This window comes from Neofelis nebulosa, chromosome 2 (assembly GCF_028018385.1).
Source record: "Neofelis nebulosa isolate mNeoNeb1 chromosome 2, mNeoNeb1.pri, whole genome shotgun sequence".
Classification (NCBI taxonomy): domain Eukaryota; kingdom Metazoa; phylum Chordata; class Mammalia; order Carnivora; family Felidae; genus Neofelis; species Neofelis nebulosa.
The window spans coordinates 62,120,375-62,134,723 of NC_080783.1; the positions used below are offsets into that span (position 1 = coordinate 62,120,375).

The 14,349-nt window shown below is 34.9% G+C and overlaps 1 protein-coding gene across 4 annotated transcripts in view; it reads left to right on the top strand.

The window, feature by feature from the left end:
* TLK1 (tousled like kinase 1) overlaps nt 1-14,349 on the top strand; it is a 193,101-nt gene that overhangs the window by 95,151 nt on the left and 83,601 nt on the right. The gene's annotated exons all lie outside the window — the stretch shown is intronic.

Here is a 14,349-nt window from a genome sequence, read left to right on the forward strand (position 1 = left end):
ATACTCTATACTCATGTGTATATTTATACTAATTATATTGTTTATATTAATTATATTTGTACTCAAACTGGTATTTGTGTATTCCTGCAGGATTTCCCAGCCAGCCCCTATTTTTTAAATAACTTTTCACTTTGAAAAAATATTATGCCTATAGAAAATTGAAAATACCGTACAAAGAATACTTGCATATTCTTTATCCAGATTTAAGAGATGTAATCATTTTTGTGAAATTTTGCTCGTGTGTACACAAGCCCCTACCATCTTTCTCTAGTATCACTGTGGTCTCTTCAGTGAATGTGAACGGACTTTTCTCTGAGGGAGTTGTGCTTCATTTCGGTGGGGAATGGTACTTAGGAACCAAGCTAGGTATGCTTGTTATGTGGTAGTCTTTTGGAAGAATGTCAGCTAATGTAGAAGGAATGTGGAATCAGGAAGTCAATATTCAGTATTCCCTAGCGTAATTATTATTTAAGGCAAGGATTATCAGTGGATGTTACAATCATTTAGTGAAATGTTTCAGAGACTAGTGTATTTTCAGGGTCTCAAATTTCACCCTATAGATGAGTTATTTATTTCAGAAGAGAAAATGGGTATTTAAAATGGAGAGATTTGTTAGTCACCACCATAATCAAGGTCAAATTTTTTATTGGTAGTGACACAGTCTGACATTAATTAGATGTACTCTGAGGAGATGCAACAAGAGGAACCCCTATAGTTTTCATAGTGGAGTTTTCTTTCTCCATAGTGGAAAAATTTTATTTGAATTTAGTCATGATAAAATACTCCTGCAACATCCTGCTGGACAACTGGCCTGGACTCTTCAAAGTATTCAGTCCCATGAAGAATGAAGAGATGTGGAGGAACTGTTCTGTCTAGATTGATTGAAGTGAAAGAGACATAGCCAGATGCAGTCTGTGAATCTGTGAATCCCAATTGGCTCCTGAATTGGGAGAAAAATAGTTATAAAGAATGTTTTTTGAGACAGCTCAGGAAATTTGAGTATGGGTTCTGTGTTAGATGATGAATTAATGTTGGCTTACTGTTCTTTGTGGATAGCCTTCCATTTTTAAAATATCCATTTAAATTTAAAAACAAATATAGATGAAGCTACAGAATGTAAAATACTGTTGATCAATGACTGTTACAATGATTTTATATAAATTGCTGGTGATAATGTGCCTGTGAAATGCAGTATTGTTGGGTAGGCAATTTTAATAATGGTAAACCAGGAGTTGATAATGTGGAAGTAAAAGCACAAGGATCACAATTCTGATAGTGATGGTGCTCTGGGAGAGGAGGAATGGGAGAAAGGTAAGAAAGTTGTTTAAGAGTATAGAGTAATCATAAATTTGTCTGTATTGAGGTATGTTTGCTTAAAAGTAGGAAAGTAATAAGTATAGGCAACAGAGATACTGTAAATAGAACTTTTAAATTACTGTGACAGGGTGTAGAAGGTGGAATAAAAAGAAATAATCCAATAAAAGTGAGGGAGAGAAAAAAGAAACAAAAAATTCTATTTTAAGCTGTTACATAATGTGGAAATCATAAAGCCAAGTATATATTATCACAACAAATGAGACTCCATCTATAGACTGTTGACAAGAAGCATTTCCCAAAAATGACAAAGATTGGAAATAACTGAAAAGAAGATATTTCAGATAATCATGGAGAACAATTAAATATAAATTTGAGATCAGTTTCTCCCCAACTCGGAGCCTTCCAGAGACTTCCCATCACACTTAAAATAAAATTAAATGTCTTCATTACACTGTAATAAGACCTTCTGATCTGCCTTTAGACTAAATACCTTATTTAACTAACAGCCATTCCACTATGCCCACATTGTTATATTTGCCACTTGTCTCAAACATACTTCTCCCATCGTCATTCAGATGTTTGCTCAAGTGTCACCTCTTCAAAGAGGCTTTCTCTGTCTGCCCTATGTAAGAAGATAGCTATATCACTCTCCCCCTTTCTCCACCTAATTTCTAATTTTCTATTTCCTTACATACTACTAGATATTTGTTTGTTTGTTGTTTGTTTCCTTTCTTGTACAGTGTTAAACTCCATAAGCCTTGGAGTTAAGTCTTTTTTTTTTTTTTCATTGCTATATTTCTAGCATCAGCAATAGTACTAAGCCTATTCTTCAGGAACAAAAGCCTGAATGGTACAAAGATAGATAGATACCCTTTAAGGACTAATAATCCATAAGGAAGATATGAAAATTATAAACTTTCACATGTCATACAGTTCTAAAAATACATGGTGAATCTATTAAAGTGTAATTATAGTGAAGGATTTTAATTCTTTTAAATTTTAAATTCTTTGAAATTTTGACTGTTCAGTTATATTTATATATGTACATATATATGTATAGATGCATGTATGTATGTATATATATATATATATATACATGCGTGTGTGTGTATATACACATATATATAACAGTAGGCTATATAGGATTTGCAGTTTGCACAATATAATCTATATGCTTGATTTGATAGATAATGGACACACATACAATAGTCCTCTTTATTTGAGGATTTTGTAATTGCAAATTCACCTACTTGCTAAAATTTATTTGTAACCTCAATATCAAAACTCAGATTGCTTTTGCCAATCATTCAAGGACCTGTGCATGTGCAGTGTTGGAAAATTTGAGCTGCCTGAGGCTGAACAAAACAACACTCCGTGTTTCAGCTCTTATACTTTAAACAAGTGTTCTTTTCACAGTTTACTCAGTGCCATGTTTTTCACTTTTTTGTGCTTTTTATTGGTAATTTTGCTGTTTAAAATGGCCCCCAGGGGTAGTATTGCTGAGTTGCTATCTAGTGTTCTAAGCACAAGAAGGCTGTGATATGCCCTAGGGACAAAATACATGTGTTATTATGTAAGCTTTGTTCAAGCATGAGTTATAGTACTGTTAGCTGTGAATTCAGTGTGAATGAATCAACAATATATATTAAATAAGGCATCTTAAAACAGAAACACACTTTTATACAAAACAAGATTATGTATTAATTAACAAAAAATGTGATGAGAAGCTTGCAGGACCCTAACTGTGTATTTCCCCAAGTGGCGATGATTCAGCATTCACTTAATTCAGTGTTCACAGCTAATACAAAAATTGACTGTAGAGAGAGAGAACTTTTATTCCATCATGTTCTACTTCTTTTATCTTAGCCCAAGCCTGCTTCACCTGCTTATTTTACTTGTCCCAGATCCTTATGGCATGAGTTTGTGACTCTGTTGTAGGGTTACAAATAGAAGGTAAAGGTAAACGTTATGGACTGACGTAAAAGTTATTGTGTGGTTGTCATGTCAGGAAAAGGAGCTAAATATAAAGATTTATTTTCTTATATAGTGAGGAGTCACACATGGTTTAAAGAACTTAAAAATTGTGTATATTTAAGGGTAAGGTAACCATTTGAAAAATGTAAAATAAAAAATGCGAATATATCAGGAAGAAGGGGAAGCTGTGGTGCCAGTGAACTAAATTCTTCATCATTCATGGCAGAGTCAATAAAGGACTTATTGAAATAGAGGTACATACAGTAGAATACTCTGCCCCTGTTTGAAAGAAAGAAATTAGCAAAAGAAAAAAGGAATCAAGAATTTATTATATGTTGATTAGGAATTTCCCAGTCTCTATTAAGAGAAAAGAAAGAAGTGCAGGATAGTCTGCATAATGTTATTTTTTGTATGAGAAGGAAGGAACCAAGTTTGTATGTTTGATTTGTTAGTGTAGACAGATAACCTCTAGAAAGGTAATAAGAAAGTAAAGTAGCCTGTTTGTATTGCTTATTCAAAAATTGCATTAAAAATAGTTTTTAAAAAAATGGTTGCCTCAATATTGGGACTAGCATGAGAGGGAGAAATTTATGTTTCAGTAATGAAATTTTTTTCCATGTGCCTGTGTTGTTTTTATATTTAAAAAAATACCTCATGAGTGTTTGCCCCACCAAATCTGCTTTGAAGGCTTTGAAAGTCTGAGTGTGTGCTTGCCATGTGTGTATAACTATGTATCTGAGTGTATAAGTGATTATATACTAGGTTTTACCAAGCTTTCTTCCTCCTGTGTTCCTTTCTCCTCAATAATTTGAAACTTTTATAAAATCTTTTTGTATTGAGATATAATTCACATACCATAAAATTGGCCCATTTTAAAGTGTACATTTCAGGGGATTTCAGTATATCACAGGTATGTGGCTATCACCACCCTCTAATTCAAGAATATTTTTATCACCCAAAAAAGAAACCCCCTACACATTAGCAGTAGTTCCCCATTCTGCTCTCCTACCCTACACTTTAGCCCCTGGCAACCATTAGTCTTACCGGTCTCTATGGGTTTGCCTCTTCTGAACATTTCATACAAATGGATTCATACAAATACAGCATTTTGTGTCTACTTTCTGTCTCTATGGACTTGCCTATTCTGAACATTTCTATAAAGGGAAATATACAATATGTACCATTTTGTGTGTTTTTTTTCACCCAGCATAATGTTTCACAGTTCATGAATATTATAGCATATATTAGTACTTAATTCCTTTTTATGACTAAATATTCCATTTATTGATGTATTACGTTTTGTTTATCTATTCATCAGTTGTTGGATATTTGACTTGTTTCTATTTTTTGATGTGAATAGTCTTTGAATTAACACTGGTACAACTGCTTTGAAAACTCTGGTACAGGTTTTCTTCAGTTTTCTTAGGTGTATATCAAGGAGTGGAATTAAGTCACTGTGATAGTAGCATGGGAAAAGAAAAATAGACCAATGGAACAGAAGGAGTCCAGCAACAGATCCATTTATATATAGTAACTAGATATATGATAAAGGTAGTTCCACAGTGCAGTGGGGAAAGGGATAGTCTTTTATAATAGATGATGGATCAGTTGAATATACATATGGGGAAAAATGATTCTTGACCCTCAACTCTTACCATCATACAAAAATCAGTAATAGGTGACTTGAAGATCTAAATATGAAAGGTAAAACAATAAATATTTAATAAGAATAATGACAGATTTCATATATGTACCACAAAAGGCACTAACCATAAAGTGAAAAAATTTAATAAATGTAACTATGTTCAAATGACACCAGTAAGATGAGTGAAGAGGCAAGTCATAGAAGATTTATACTGAGAATTATGTGAAGAATTCCTACAAACCAAGAAGAAAAAGACATGTAATCCATGGTCAGAGTTGCCAAAGCCAAATTGTTCTACCCAACCTGTAATGAAAAGTAGTAGAACTACATCCTGTTCTTCCAACCCTATATTCATTTTTCACAGAAGTGATCCTTATCTTACAGCTTTTTATCGCAGGTTTTGTTTTATTTGTATTTCTAAGTAAGGTTATATAATAAATATAGTTTCTTTGTTCTTGGTTCTTTGTCTTTTTCAGTTTTAGGTATTTAATACTTCCCTTTTGTGTGTGTGTGTGTGTGTGTGTGTGTGTGTGTGTGTGTGTGTGTGTGTGTGTTTATTCACCTATTTTGAGCAGGCATGAGTAGGGGGAGGGGCAGAGAGAATCCCACGCAGGCTCTGCCCTGACAGCACAGAACCCAGTGCGGAGCCCCCTCTCACAAACGGTGAGATCATGACCTGAGTGGAAATCAAGAGTTGGACGCTTTAACAGACTGAACCACCCAGGCACGCCTATTGACTTCGTATCATAGAAGATGAGGCATTAACTCTTTTAAATGACCCAACCCTCTACCTCTATAAAAATATTCACATTTCCCTGACTCCATCCTAACTTAGATAGACAGTACTGCAATTTTGGGATTGATTGTTATTTCATTATTTACAGTATGACTGTGTAAATTTTATTCACAGCTGTGAAGGCTCCATGATTACATTTCTTCTTTTATACAATTTTCTGTTTTCACCGGAGTTAATAGTTGATTTATATCTTTAGTTTTTTAGTATTTAGTGGAAGTATCCAAATACTCTCCAGCAGAGGTGTGCAGATCTCTCATTATTTTCACATACAAGTCTTTGTTATTATTTTTTTATTTAGACATCCTCCCTGAACTTTTGTAGCTCTTTTGTTAAGATAGTTGCTCTCTCTTTCTGCTGGATGCCTGTCATCCTGGAATCTACCTTCTTGACCATCGTGGGAATTCCATTTGTGTCTGTCCTGTGAGCTCTGCTTTCTGAATGCCATCTCTTCATCTTTCTTGGTTTACTCCTTTGCTCTGGTGGAACAGATTCTCTAGTTATTTCCTGAGGAAAGGTAAATGAGTAGGCAGATTTTTGAAACCTTGCATATTCTCTTCTTCCCTTTGGTTGTTTGCACGTAGAATTCTAGGTTGGAAATCACTTTATTAGAATTTTGAAGGTATTGTTCCATTGCCTTCTAGCTTCCAGTGTTACTGCTGAGCATTCCAATGCCATTCTGATTCCTGATCCTTTGTAAGTAACCTGTTTATTTCCCCCTAAACGCTTTTAGGATCTTGTCTTTAATCCCTGGCATTTAACATATTTTATTACAATATGTTTTGGTGTGGCTCTTCCTTGAGCCAGGTGCTTGGTCAAAAGTATGTCCTTCAATGCAGAAATTCATGTTTTCCAGTTCTAGAAAAATTTCTTGAATTATTTCTTTGATAATTTCAGCTCCTTGATTTTCTTGTCCTTTTTTCTGGAACTCACATCATTTGAACCAGGACCTCTTGGATAGATTCTCTAGTTTTCTTTTTTCTTTGAATTTTTTTGGTCTTTTTCTGAGAGGATTGCTTCAGCTTTATCTTTGAATCCATCCATTTTTTTCTTTCATTTTTAGCTATAGTATTTTCTTTTGCCAGGAGGGTTTTTTTTTTTTTTTCATTTTTAGTTTGCTATCCTAGGATATTTAATAGTGGTATTATTTTTGTGTGAAGTTTATTTCTTTATTTCTTACCAGTTTCTTTATATTTTTTGTTTGTATCTCTTCACATATCTGGTGATACTGGGCTTTGTTCGTGTACATGCTTTAGACACTGAAGCACATTTTATTTTTTAATGTTTATTTATTTTTGAGAGAGAGAGCATGAACAGGGGAGGGGCAGAGAGAGAGGTAGGAGACATAGAATCAGAAGCAGGCTCCAGGCTCTGAACTGTCAGCACAGAGTCCCACATGGGGCTGGAACTCATGAACTGCAAGATCGTGACCTGAGCCAAAGCTGGATGCTTAACTGACTAAGCCACCCAGGCGCCCGGCCAGTGGAACACTTACTGGAAGCTTTGTATGAGTAGGGAGGGTTTATTGACCAATAGGTTTTGTAGCAGGATGACATGATTGGGTCATTTTTCTGAGAGATTTTTAATTCTTCTTATCTATAGGTCTTATATCTTGAGATGCTGGTTTTTTAGAGAGAAAGTCTATAGTCTTCTATCTGGAGTATAAGTTTGGTTGCTAACTTTATAGAATTGAGCATGGAAAGAGGGCTAAGGGTCTCTTCAGTTAGTGTGTAGACTTGCTTTTAATACCTTCTAGTTCCTCAGGTGTGCCGGATGTGCCTAAATCCATAGTTCTGGCTCATCATTTCCAGAGATTAAATCTGGCTTGCAGTATTTATGATGACGAGATAGTAGTCAGTCATACCCTTTTTTGTCCTTATGTATACAATATGTTAGCTTTCTCTGGCTGCTTTCAACATTTTTTTCTTTCTCTTTATATATATATATTTTAGGATTTTATTTTTAAGTAATCTCTGCATCTTAGTATGGGGCTCAAACTCACAACCCTGAAATCAAGAGTGGCACACTGCACCAACTGAGCCAGCCAGTGCCCCAAGATTTTTTTCTTTTTAAAAATTTTTAGTGGATTAATTTTTTATTGAGGTGTAATTGACATATCACATTATGTTAGTTTCATGCATACAACATACTTGTATATATATTATATATATATAATATATATATCATATTTGTATATATCACAAAATGATCATCACGGTAAATCTAGTGAAAATATCACCACACAGTTACAATTCTTTTTTGGTGATGAGAACTTTTTAGATTTAATCTCTTAGCATTTTTCAAATATGAAATACAGTATTATTAACTATAGTCCCCAGCACTTATTTATTTTATAACTGGAAGTTTGTATCTTTTGACTTGTTTATCCATTTCACCCATCCCCATCCCCTGCCTCTGGGAACCACTAATCTATTCTCTGTGTCTGTGTGCTTGGGTTTTAGGGGGTTTTGTTTATTTTTTAAAATTCTACATATAAGTGAGATCATAAACTTTGGTCTGCCTTTGACTTATTTCACTTAGCATATGCCCTGAAGGGTCCATCCATGTTGTTGTGAATGGCAAGATTTCTTTCCTTTTTTTTTTTAATGGCTGAGTATATTCCCTTGTATATATATACACCACATTTTCTTTATCCAGTCTTCCATTGATGGACACTTTGGTTGCTTCCATGTCTTGGCTATTGTAAATAATGCTGTAGTGAACATGGGGTGCAGATAATTCTTCCTTTTTTTTTTTTTTTAAACTAAAGTTTTTATTCAAATTCCAGTTAGTTAGCATACAGTGTAATATTAGTTTTAGGTATACAATTTGGTGATTTAACACTTCCATACAACACCCAGTGCTCATCACAAGCACACTTTTTTTTTTTTTTTAATTTAAATCCAAGTTAGTTAATATGGTTTCAGTAATAATGACTTCAGGAATAGAATTTAGTGATTGATCACTTATGTGTCACATCCAGTGCTACTCCCAACAAGTGTCCTCCTTAATGCCCCTTGCCCATTCCTCCAGCCAACACCCTTCCAGCAACCCTCAGTTTATTCTGTGTAATTTAAGAGTCTCTTATGGTTTATCTCCCTATTTTACATTTTTTGCTTCCCTTCCCTTATGTTCATCTGTTTTGTATCTTAAATTCCATATATGAGTGAAGTCATATATTTGTCTTTCTTTGACAAATAATACATTAGCATAATACACTTTAATTCCATTCTTGCAAATCGCAAGAATTGGTCACTGAGTAATATTCCATTGTATATATGTCACATTTTCTTTATCCATTCATCATTCGATGGATATTTGGGCTCTTTCCATACTTTGGCTGTTGTCAGAATTACTGCTATAAACATTGGGGTGCATGTCCCCCTTCAAAACAGCACACCTGTATCCTTTGGTAAATACCTAGTAGTGCAATTGCTGGGTTGTAAAATAACTCTATTTTTAATTTTTTGAGGAACCTCCATACTGGTTTTCCAGAGTGGCTGCATCGGTTTGCAGTCCCACCAGCAGTGCAAAAGGGTTCCTCTTTCTCTGCATCCTCGCCAACATCTGTTGTTGCCAGAATTGTTAATGTTAGCCATCCTGACAGGTGTGAGGTGGTATTTCATTGTAGGTTTGTTTGGTGTTTCCCTGATGATAAGTGATGTTGAGCATCTTTTCATGTGTCTGTTAGCCATCTGGATGTCTTCTTTGGAAAAGTGTCTATTCATGTCTTTTGCCCATTTCTTCACTGGATTATTTGTTTTCTTTGGGTGTTGAATTTGATAAGTTCTTTATAGATTTGGATACTAACCCTTTATCTTACATGTCATTTACAAATACCTTCTCTCAGTCTGTTGGTTGCTTTTCAGTTTTGCTGATCAGATAACTTTTTGCATTAGTGTTTGATTTTCATTGGATGAGTACTCAGAAGTGGAATTGCTGGATTGTATGGTAATTTTATATATATATATATATATATATATGTATATATATATATATATATATGTATATATATATATATGTATATATATATATGTATAAATATATATACACACATACATATATTTATTTATTTATTTAAGTTTATTTATTTATTTTGAGAGAGTGAGTGGGCAGATGCGAGAACAGGGGAGGGGCAGAGAGAGAAGAGGAGAGAGAGAGAATCCCAAGCATGCCCTGTGTTGTCAGTGTAGAGCCCAACATAGGGCTCAGTCCCATGAACTGTAAGATCATGATCTGAGCCAAAATCAAGAGCTGGGAGCTTAACTGACTGAGCCACCCAGGTGCCCCTGGTAATTGTATTTTTTAATATTTTTGAGGAACCTCCATACTTGTCTTTTTTTTTCCTTAAGTTTATTTAAGTAATCTCTGTACCCAGCATAGCGTTCGAACTCTTAACCCTGAGATCTTGAGCTGCATGCTCCACTGACTGAGTCATCCAGTTTTCCATACTATTTTCCATAGTGGCTGTACTAGTTTATGTTCCTCTCCTCTTTCATTCTTGATTTTATTTATTTGGGTCCTTTCCTTTTTCTTTTTGATCAAACTGGCCAGTGGTTTATCAATTTTGTTAATTCTTTCAAAGAACCAGCTTCTGGTTTCATTGATCTGTTCTACTGGTTTTTTTTGGATTCGATAGCGTTAATTTCTGCTCTGATCTTTATTATTTCCTGTCTTCTGCTGGTTTTGAGTTTTATTTGCTGTTCTTTTTACAGCTCTTTAAGGCATAAGGTTAGGTTGTGTACCTGAGATCTTCCTTCTTTAGGAAGGCCTGGATTGCTATATATTTCCCTCTTATGACTGCCTTTGCTGCGTCCCAGAGGTTTTGGGTTGTGGTGTTATCATTTTCATTGGCATCCATGAACTTTTTAATTTCCTCTTTAACTTCTTGATTAGCCCATTCATTCTTTTTTTTTTTTTAATGTTTTTTTAAATTTATTTTTGAGACAGAGACACAGCATGAGCAGGGGAGGGGCAGGGAGAGGGGGAGACACAGAATCTGAAGCAGGCTCCAGGCTCTGAGCTGTCAGCACAGAGCCCGACGCGGGGCTCGAATTCACGGAGTATGAGATCATGACCTGAGCTGAAGTCGGGCGCTCAACGACTGAGCCACCCAGGCGCCCCGCCCATTCATTCTTTAGTAGGATGTTCTTTAGTCTCCAAGTATTTGTTACCTTTCCAAATTTTTTCTTGTGGTTGATTTTGAATTTCATAGTGTTGTGGTCTGAAAATATGCACGGTATGATCTCGATCTTTCTGTACTTGTTGAGAGATGATTTGTGTCCCAGTATGTGGTCTGTTGTGGAGAACATTCCATGTGCACTGGAGAAGAATGTATATTCTGCTGCTTTAGGATGAAATGTTCTGAATTGTACTAGTTTATGTTCCTACCAACAGTGGCCAAGGGTTCCCTTTTCTCCACATCTTTGCCAACATGTTATTTCTTGTCTTTTTGGTAATAGCCATCCTAATAGGTGTGAGGTGATATCTTACTGTGGTAAGATTTTTTTCTTTAGTTTTGGTTTTCAGTAGTTTGACTATAATGTACATAGTTATGGTTTTCTTTGTATTTCTGTTTGGAGAAATCAGTGAGCTGCTTCAACCTGTACATTTATGTCTTTAACCAAATTTTGGAATTTTCTGGCTGTTCTTCACATATTTTTTCTGCCCCTTTTCCTCTCCTATGACTCCAAGTAAATTTTTGTTAGACTGCTTCAGTGTCCAAGAGCCAACTCTTTTTAAATATTTTTTTCTTTCTATAGTTTGAGTAATTTTTTTATCTTTTCAGTACTTTCTCCATTTTGCTATTAAGCCCATTCATTGAATTTTTTATTTTAGAGAGTGAATTTTTCAGGCCGGTAAGACTGCATATTTTGATCCAAGTTCCAGCTGTTCTGTGCTGTTCAGACTAGGACCTTTCTTCAAGTGAAAGCTGTAGAAATAGGAAACCCACCCAGTTCTATTCCTTTCTTCCAGATATTATATCCTATCCAGATTCTGCCTACTTTTGGTTGCTCAGATACCTTCAGGTAGTTGTTTTTTATTTTTTTTCCAGAATATATAGTTATCTGAGGGAATGTTGGTATGATGAGATACTCTATTACTTGTTACAGAATCTCCATTATATTTTTTTGTTGTTTGTTGTAAAAGTTAAAAACACCTTATGAATTTATATTTATACTTCCAATTCAAATGGGAACTTACAAGGTTTTTACTTAACATCTCTATTTTCTTTCTTCTGTACTAAAACTTGTGGTTCTCAAGGACATAAAGCAGATGATAGAATTAGAAGGTCACATAGTTATTCACTCCTTTCTATATCTTACACATAGCAGTCTTAAAATAATAGTTGTATTATCATCGTGACCAAAGTGATTACCAAAAACCATTACCATTTTTGCTTGTGCTTTCCATACTCTTCCGTCTCCTATTTTAAAACAGTATTTTATTATTAACAACTTGACATGCTTTAGCCATTATATTTTATGCTCTCTTCCTTATACTTCTCATTTAATCTTTATCAACAAGTAAATAATGTTGCTTGCCATTAGTTTTTAGGTTGAAATTCTGTTCATTTTGGTTATCTAATACTTGTTCTCTAGATTCTTTTGGAAGGTTCATGGGAGCAGTATTGATTTCTGACATTTTGATAACAGTTTATCAGTGCCTTCTATGTGTTAAAAATCAATTTAAAAATTTAAGTTTATTTATTTTGAGAGAGAGAGAGAGAGCATGAGCAGGGGAGGGGCAGAGAGAGAGAGAGAGAGAGAGAGAGAGAAAATCCCAAGCAGGCTCCACCCTGCCAGCACAGAGCCCAATGACGGGCTCAAACTCATGAACTGTGAGATCATGACCTGAGCCGAAATCAAGAATCAGATGTTTAATTGACTGAGCCACCCACGCATCCCCAAAATCCATTTTACTGAATATAAAACTTCATTTATATTTTCTTGAATATCTTAAGTATGTTACTCCATTTTCTTTTAGCATATAGTGTTTCCTTAGAAAAATTTGATACTGGGTTTCTGGGTTGGTATTCTTAGGTGTACAGTGTGCTTTTCTGTTGGTAGTTTCCTTTTTTTTTTTTTTTTTTAATTTTCAAGGAGATTTTCTTGAATTATACTTTTTACTATTTGTTTTCTTCTGGTATTATTCTTTAAAGACTTATTTTACCTGAGTGTTGAATTTTTATTGCTTCATTAGTTGTTGCCTTCTCAATCCTTTTTATCCCTTCATTTGAATTTCAGAAATGTTTCTCCTTTTTACCTTCTAGTTCTCTTGCAGCATTACATGTATGTATTTCCTCTTACTTTCATTCAGGCTTAATCTTCATTTCTGAAACTTTTTTTTCTTATTTCTGATATTTTCCTGAGTTCTGTTAACCTTAAATCTCAGTTTTTTGAAACCAGCTTTATGTTCTTTCATGTCTTGAGTCATTTTTGTAATGTTTTTTAGCTCATTTTGAAATAGTAGGTTATAGTTTTCATACTCTTTTGTGGATATGTATTCCTGGTATGGTTTTATTATCAGGATGTTATCCCATGTTTCCTTTTTCTTTTTCTTCTTTTTCTTATGATAACTTCATGGGATTGACCTACATCATTTTCAGTTGTTTACATTTTTGTGGTTTAGAATGGCTTTTCTTACAGAGCTCTCTCTGCTATTGTTTTTGGGCACTCTTCAAAAGTGTGGCATCTGCTTTCTGAAATTTCTAGGCTTTGCTCCCTTCCTCACTTTTATCTGAATATTCTCTTTCCTTTATCTTCATTGTACCTCTTGTGCTCAATTTTGATTCTGCACCCAGTAGTTTATCCTCATTGTGATACCCTTATGAGGGATGTGTTAAGAGTTCGTAGCTAGAGGCTAGATTGCTCCAACTTCTTCACACTTCACCATGGTCCTCCCATACTTAATCTCTGTTGGAAAGGACAGAAACCCTTCCAATGACAGCCATTGTACTTAAATTGCTGTTTTCAGAGTCTCTTTTCTCAGATCTGTCATTGTTTCCTTTTGCTTCCTCTCCTATGATGCATTTCCTGTGGTTATTGGTGATTTGTCCCTACCTTCTCTTTTGGGGGAATTCATGGAGATTCCTTGTCAGCCAGTTTTGTTGTAAATGTTGTCTGTGGGTTTTGGGTTTATATTTTTATCTGAGGATTTGGGGATATTCAAAAACATGGTACAGCCTCCATTGTTTCTGAATCTAATTTATCACTTCTTAATGGCTGTTTATGGTGTTTAATAATCTTGCTCTAATTATACCTTCTTCCAAATAGTGACTCAAGAGTCATCAGTTTAGAAGTTAGCCTAAGAGTAATTGTAGGCCAACTTCCAACCTTTTAACAGTAGGATTAGCTCCTACTCTTAACAAATTGGAGAAAAACAGGGATATCAACTGGCCTGCCTGTACACGTAGGTTATTCATGCATCATCTTTGATAAATATGCCATAGTCTGTCATCCTCTGATCTGAACACTCCTGGAAGACACTGATCTAAAGCTGATGGTCCAAAAAAGTCTACAAAATAGTGAGCATCATAGAAACATATTGGAAACACAGCAAATGTCATCCCGTCACTGTTTAAAAATCTTATAATGGAGGGGCGCCAGTGTGGCTCAGT